Genomic DNA, 8321 nt, shown 5'->3' with positions numbered 1-8321 from the left:
TTGGGAGAACAATTTTATTTTTGCATCAAGTTTTTGGCGCCGTTGCCGGGGAACGGCTTAGTTATTAGTATAATTTTAGATTTAATTAGTACCCTATCAGTTAGATTGAACATTATAGTAAAACTAAAACTGAAAAAAAAAAAATTCTGCTATTTTTATTTCCTGCACAGTCGGCATCAAACTCTGATATCTGAGTAATGCACCGTCTGATTGGACTCAAATTTCGTCGGCTGCTGTAGAACACATGTTTCTTTCATCATATCTGATACTTGTACGACCATTAAATTAATATACAACCTTGCTGCTGTCTGCTTTGAATTTTCTGTGTTTAATTTTTTTTAGAATCAGAATTTTATTATCATCATATCTCATTAACCCTTGTTGCTAATTGAAAATTGATAAGAACTTTAAGAAAAGATCAAGGATAATCAATAAAAAACAAAAAAAAAACAAACAAATAAATAAACTCTGAAATTTTGTATGCTAGGTTGGAATAGGGACAACACTGGACGTCTGAGTCGACAACCTTTTGACAATTCCTTAGATCACATTATTGAAACTTTTTCGCAAAATCTCAGATCTTGTGAGATGGCTGATGATGATGTAGGAAGTCACCATGGTAATGAAGGTAGACCCCCAGTTATGACACTTCGACAATACTTACATCCCACTAGGACTAGTCAACCTTCATGCATGATTATTCCTGAAAATGTAGGACACCTTGAAATCAAACCAGGAGTAATTCAATTGCTGCCAAAGTATCATGGAATGGAATCCGAGAACCCTTATCTTCACCTTAAGGATTTTGAGGAAATTAGCATCACATTTAGAGTGCCAAATGTATCGGAAGATGTCCTTAAATTGACCTTGTTTCCTTTTTCTTTAAAGGATAAAGCCAAAACATGGCTGAACTCCTTGAGACCTAGATCGCTAGGAATATGGCATGATATGCAAAGAGAATTCTTGAAAAAATTCTTTTCCGCACAAAGAACTAACTTTTTGAAAAGGCACATTAGTAATTTCCAACAAAAAGACCATGAAACATTTTATGAATGCTGAGAGAGATTTAAAGATTTGCTTCTCTCTTGTCCTCATCATGGGTTTGAAACATGGAGAACCATTAGTTTCTTTTACGAAGGGTTGTCTCCACAGTTGAAACAATTTATAGAGACTATGTGCAATGGTCTATTTCTGGAAAAGCAACCCGATGAGGCATGGGACTATTTAGACTCTCTCGCAGAGACTGCACAATTATGGGATACAGGGGATAGAGTGAATAAACCTTTGCCTAAGCCTACTAGCATTCCACACGGGGGCCTTTACAACCTTAATACTCAAGATGATATTCAGGCTAAAATGGCAGCCCTTACTTGGAAGGTAGAGGAAATTGAACTTAGAAGGATTGAACCCGTCAAGACCGTAGAACATAACAGCGAGTGTTGTAGGATTTGCGAGATGCCTGGCCATCTCATCACTGATTGCCCCACAATACCCGCATTCAAGGAAGTCTTGCACGATCAGGCCAATGTTATGAATACCTATCAAAAATCTTTCAATAATCCTTTTTCGGGTACTTACAACCCTGGATGGAAGAACCATCCAAATTTCAGGTGGAGGAATGACCAACCTCAACAAGTATATAACCCAACTCCTCCACCTCCGCACCCTCATTATGCACATGCACCCCCTCAAAAATCAAGTCTCGAAGAAACTTTGCAATCTTTCATGCAAGGTCAAGCTAAAATCAATGATGAATTAAGAAATCAACTGACAACACTGACCACTGCTTTAAGTGCTCAAGAGAAAGGTAAGCTACCAGCTCAACCACAACCTAATCCTCAAGTCTATGGCGGTAGCAATGCATCATCATCAACTTTGCATAAAGAACAAGCAAAGAGTATAATAACTTTGCAAAGTGGAAAGATTATTGACCGACCAGTCCCAGAACAAACATAAGTCATACCTGATTCTGACCCTCCCAAGACAAAAGAAAAGGATAATGAAGAAACTGAAGCACCAACATCTACTGAAAAAATTGAATGTCCTTTTCCTGCACCATTTCCACAAAGATTAAAGCCCTTGCAAAAGCTTGAACCAAACTCTGAAATTCTTGAGCTTTTTAAGCAAGTAAAAATCAATGTACCTCTTCTTGATGCAATCAAACAAGTGCCTTCCTATGCAAAATTTTTAAAAGATTTGTGCACTGTCAAGCGTCGTTTAAATGTCAAGAAGAAGGCATTTCTGGCTGAAAATGTGAGTGCAATTTTACAGCATAACATTCTTCCTAAATATAAGGATCCAGGTTGCCCAACTATCTCGTGCATCATTGGCAATTTTAGGATTGAGCGAGCATTGCTAGATTTAGGGGCGAGTGTGAACTTGTTGCCATATACGGTATATGAGCAACTCGGTTTGGGTGAGTTGAAGCCAACAACTGTCACCTTACAATTAGTTGACAGGTCAATGAAGGTCCCTAGAGGAATTATCGAAGATGTGTTGGTCCAAGTAGACAAGTTCTATTTTCCTGTTGACTTTATCGTACTGGACACACATCCGGCTTCCAATTCACCATCTCAGATTTCGGTCATCTTAGGACGCCCATTTCTTGCAACTTCTAATGCATTGATCAATTGTAGGAATGGTGTCATGAAGCTTTCTTTTGGCAATATGACTTTAGAACTGAACGTCTTTAGTATAGGCAAACAACCCAGTGAACATGAAGAAAGTAAAGAAGTTGAATGGGTTGAAACCATTGCAGAAGAATATTTGTTAAAAGAAATATTTACTGAATCGGCCGACAATGGTTTGATAGATTGGTGTTCTGAAGGTACTGCTGATGATACGGTCCCACCTATTTTAGATAACTCGGATGTCATGATGGTCAATGGGTGGAGACCGAGAATAGAGGAATTTGAACATTTGCCATCTCGAGGAGCAAAGATAGTACCATCCCATGAACAAGCACCTAAGCTCGAGTTGAAACCTTTACCGAAGGAACTCAAGTATGCCTTTCTTGGATCCAATGACACATTTCCTATAATCATCTCATCTGATCTGGATCATGCCCAAGAAAGAAAATTACTTGGTGTTCTAAAGAATCATAGAGGAGCTTTAGGGTGGTCTATTGCAGACTTGAAGGGGATTAGCCCTTTAATTTGCACGCACCGGATTTATTTGGAGGACAATGCCAAAACCACAAGGCCAATGCAACGCAGGTTGAATCCTACGATGAGAGATGTGGTTAAAGCAGAAGTCCTCAAGTTGCTTGACGTGGGTATTATTTATCCAATTTTCGATAGCAAGTGGGTAAGTCCTACTCAAGTCGTGCCCAAAAAAGCAGGTCTGACGGTAGTCAAAAATGAGCATGGTGAGTTAGTCCCGACTCGTGTCCCCACGAGTTGGCGCATGTGTGTTGACTATCGAAAATTGAATTTGGTCACTAGGAAAGATCACTTTCCCTTACCCTTCCTAGACCAAGTTTTGGAAAGAGTTGCAGGACATAATTTTTATTGTTTTCTCGATGGCTATTCCGGATACTACCAAATCGAGATTTCACCAGAAGATCAAGAGAAGACTACTTTCACTTGTCCTTTTGGTACATTCGCTTTCCGTCGGATGCCGTTCGGGTTATGTAATGCACCTGCAACATTTCAAAGATGCATGCTCAGTATTTTTGAAGACATGAACGAGAAGTTTTTGGAAGTGTTCATGGATGATTTTTCTATTTTTGGCGACTCTTTTGATGATTGTTTACTACATTTACAAGCTGTCTTAGCTCGGTGTATAGAAAAGAACCTGATACTGAATTGGGAGAAATGCCACTTCATGGTGCCAAAGGGAATTGTCCTAGGACATATTGTTTCACCGAAGGGCATGGAAGTTGATAGAGCTAAGATTGACTTAATCGCCAAGCTACCTGCACCCAAGATGGTTAGAGATGTTAGATCATTTTTGGGTCATGCCGGATTTTATAGGAGGTTCATCAAGGACTTTAGTGTCATAGCCCAACCATTATGTAACCTCCTATCCCTTGATACACCGTTCAATTGGACCGAAACCTGTCAAGAGGCATTCGAAAAATTGAAGGCTATGCTTAGCACTGTACCTATCGTGCGACCACCTGATTGGTTATTACCTTTTGAGATCATGTGCGATGCTAGTGACTATGCGATAGGAGCTGTCCTAGGACAACGCAAGGATAATAAGCCATATGTCATCTACTATGCAAGCAAAACCTTAAATGATGCTCAAATGAATTACACCACCACCGAGAAGGAATTGCTTGCAGTAGTGTTTGCATTAGACAAATTTTGCTCTTATATCCTTGGTGCTCCTATTGTTATCTTTACAGATCATGCAGCGCTAAAATATTTATTGGATAAGAAAGATGCCAAACCACGCTTAATACGATGGATACTTCTGCTCCAGGAATTTGACATCACTATCAAAGATAAAAAGGGAGTAGAGAATGTGGTTGCTGACCATTTATCACAGCTAGTTGTTCATGATTTGGTGCCACAGTTGCCCATCAAGGACTCTTTCCCTGAAGAGCAATTGTTTACACTTTCTACTATGCCATGGTATGCTGATATTGTAAACTTTCTTGTCACGAACCGGATGCCGGGGCATTGGGGATCGAATGATAAGAATAATTTCTTGCATGAAGTAAGGAGTTATTATTATGATGCCCCTTATTTGTTCAAGTATTGCAATGATCAAATCTTTAGAAGATGCATTCCGGATCATGAGATACAAAGTGTACTCTCTTTCTGTCATGCCAATGCTTGCGGAGGACACTTTGCATCTAAGAAAACGGCAGCTAAAGTGTTGCAATGTGGTTTTTATTGGCCTACACTATTTAAAGATGCCCACGAGTTCTGTAGGACATGTGACCCATGTCAACGTGTTGGAAGTCTAACTCGTAGGCAAATGATGCCTCTTCAGCCCATTACTGCTATTGAAATTTTTGACAAGTGGGGCATCGATTTCATGGGCCCATTCCCACCGTCTTTTGGATATAAGTACATTTTGGTTGGTGTAGAGTATGTGTCCAAATGGGTAGAAGCTGTGCCTTGTCGAACAAATGACCACAAACCAGTTTTAAAATTTCTTAAAGAAAATATATTTTCTAGGTTTGGGATGCCCAAGGTCATAATTAGTGATGGGGAAAAATATTTCTGTAACAAACCTTTTGAGATCCTATTACGAAAGTACGGTATCACTCATAGAATTGCAACTCCTTATCACCCGCAGACTAGTGGCCAAGTTGAGTTAGCTAATCGGGAGATTAAACGAATTTTAGAGAAAACGGTGAATCCATCACGCAAAGACTGGTCTTTAAAACTTTCTGACGCATTGTGGGCTTACCGTACTGCTTATAAAACTATTCTTGGTATGTCCCCGTATCGGCTAGTCTATGGAAAAGCATGTCATCTACCTGTTGAATTAGAGCATAAATCATATTGGGCCATTAGAAAATTGAACTTTGAATTGTCAGATGCTGGTTTAATTCGAAAATTACAATTAAGTGAGTTGAATGAAATTCGTCGGGATGCGTATGACAATGCTAGACTTTGTAAAGAACGAATGAAAATTAGGCATGATAAATCAATTCTAAGAAAATCTTTTAAACCTGCACAAAAAGCTCTTTCTTATGACTCTCGCTTACATCTGTTTTCTGGTAAGTTACGATCAAGATGGACAGGTCCTTTCATTGTCAAAACTGTTTTCCCACACGGGGCAGTTGAAATTGAAAATCCACAGGATGGCACAATTTTTAAGGTAAATGGATAAAGATTAAAACCTTTTCTTGAGAATTTTGCAGATGAAGAGGACTCCTTTTCCTTGGAGGAGCCTTCTTATGACTGAGCATGACGGCCAAGGTATGTGTATATTAGTTAGAATTATTTTTTTCTTTTATTTTTTTCTTATTTTGTAGGTCTTCTTTTCTGGAAATCAACAGCTCAAGGTATTCTTCTTCTCTCTAATATTATTTTCTCTATTGTTTCTCACATATAGCTTTCTTGCATCTTTTACATTGAGGACAATGCAATATTTAAGTTGGGGGGAGGGAAATATTTTGCAAAAAAAAAAAAAAAAAGTTTTTGCATTTGATTTATTCCATTACTTTCTTTTCTGAGCAAATGCACATGTATTTTCATATTGAGTTTGTGCAACTATTAATGCAAGGAATACATGCATACTATGACTGATCAGTGACCTATTATTAGATCCCCACACGTGTACTTAATGATAATAGGAAAGCCTCAGGAGTTCATTTGTTAACTGCATTTTTGTTAGCCTTATCCATAAAAGAAGTATGAGTATCCTTGTTCGTACCATAAGGTTCAGGATTTGGTTTTCACATAAAGATAGAGGTTGAATATCCCGACTAGATCACTTAGGTGCCTTATGATCCGACTTTGGTTGACCTATAGTCACGATGCAGTCACATATATAATAAAAATATTTATATGGTTCAGTCTATCATTTCTTTTCTCGCATAATTATTATTCAAAAAAAAAATACTTATGATGACAAGTCTGGCCTCGTGGCGTAGTCTGGTTCGAGTAATTAAGTCCGAGAGGTGTTTCACCTAATGTCTTGAGCCAATTGGATCGGGGGTCATTGACTGAAAGCTCGCTACATGGACCTTACTAGAGCCTAATGGGGTTGGATAGCTGTAGTTGTCATGTGTATTGAAAAAAAAAATGAAATAAAAATAAGCATGAATGAGTTGGTTAGGCTGAACCTAGTGATATGTGGTAATGGCTGGTTTGACTCCATTGTATTGGACCTCTGTGTACCCGGGTTGTTTAGTTGAGATTGATAGCTCTTTCTTTACATGCGAACCATTCTTGACAAATTTAGACAACATGTGATATTCTGAAAATTTGATGGATCAGGTTCTAATAAAGTGTAGAAAACATTTGTGGACTTGAGTAGTGCACCTAAAACTCAGGCGGTGCTCTGTTGTGGTGGAGGTATTAGTACTCTGAGAAAGTCATATGATTTGATGCACACTACACTTTTATATTCCTTGCTTTGACGGTTGCCATACTTGAAAATATATGTCAATTAATTACATGTGTATTAGCTTAGGGTTTATTTTTATTAGAATCTCATGTCATATAATTCATGATGTTTGTGGGTAACATCCCTGAAAACCCTCACGAGACAACACTCGTCCACTAGGGTAACCTAGGGGTTTAACGGCTTGTTGCACGTGCTAAATGCAATCGTGATTCCTACGAAAGTGAGTACTTATTTTAATTTTATGCAATTAGTTCTAATAAAATATCAAAGGTTAAACCACATCTTTTGTACTCTCATTTTATTATTTGCTCGTTAATTGCTAGAGACTAGCAATAAGCTAGTTGGGGGGTGTGATGAGAGCACAAAAGTGCGATCTACACATCACTTAAATTAGTATTATTGCTAACAAAAAAATGATAAATGTGCTGCATTAATATTATATTTTTGTGGGGTGCAGGTGATCGGAAATCAAGCTAAAACGCACATTGGGTTCAAAAATATGCATCACTGCAGGTGACCAGCCAACCGCATGTGTCAACCCCAGTTGCACACTAGAAGGAGGTCAAGTTCAGCCGTCCACTTCATCGCAGCTTCAATCTTCTGTGTGAGCCCAAGCATCTGAGCCGTGTGAAGCCCATCCGCCCGCGTGGAAGAATTGCGAAGCATCCACCGCGTCCGTCATCTCCGCGCCCATCTGCGCATCTTCCAGATTCCTCTCAGCGTTAGATCCTCCCAGCGTCCGTTCGCGAGCAACTCCATCCAAGCGCCAGCAGTCCGATCCTCCTGCGACCAGCCGTCCGCATCCAAGATTCCAGCAAAGATCTCAGCTTCCTTCCGCTTCTCCCGCGTGCAATCTTCTCTGCATATGATTCAGCAGTCATCCGCGAATCTCTCCATCGCGTCCGTTTGCGAATCTCCCGCGTTCAGCTCCCAGCTCTTCCGTTCGCCAGCATCTCCACGTTTCAGCCCTTCCCAGATCCCGCAGGCGTCCGTGATCCCAGCTCCAAACCTCCTTCCGTTCGAGAGCTCCCTCATCCGTCCGCGTGTAGGTCCGCATCCCGTGATTTCAGCATCGGCGACCAAGCTTCCGCGCGAGCATCTCCGCATTCCAGCCGTCCGCGAAGCACTCCTCCACGTCCAGATCTCGTTGGATTCCTCAGCGATTTCGGCATTCCGTGATCCCAGCGTCCGCGTTCACAGCACATCCTGCGAGCCTCTTCCGCATCTCTTCCCCAGATCCCGCAGCCGTCCGTGGCGATTCACCCGCAATCACAGCCTCATCCAGC

At 40.3% G+C, this 8321-nt stretch overlaps 1 pseudogene; it reads right to left on the bottom strand.

The window, feature by feature from the left end:
- Positions 1-1005: 1005 nt before the first annotated feature.
- On the bottom strand, positions 1006-1103 carry LOC120107895 (annotated as a pseudogene).
- Positions 1104-8321: the final 7218 nt, after the last annotated feature.

The sequence above is a fragment of the Phoenix dactylifera genome, unplaced genomic scaffold, assembly GCF_009389715.1.
Source record: "Phoenix dactylifera cultivar Barhee BC4 unplaced genomic scaffold, palm_55x_up_171113_PBpolish2nd_filt_p 001067F, whole genome shotgun sequence".
In the NCBI taxonomy this organism is placed as follows: domain Eukaryota; kingdom Viridiplantae; phylum Streptophyta; class Magnoliopsida; order Arecales; family Arecaceae; genus Phoenix; species Phoenix dactylifera.
Note: the sequence above shows the minus strand (reverse complement) of the source record. Positions and strands in the feature narration are given on the sequence as shown.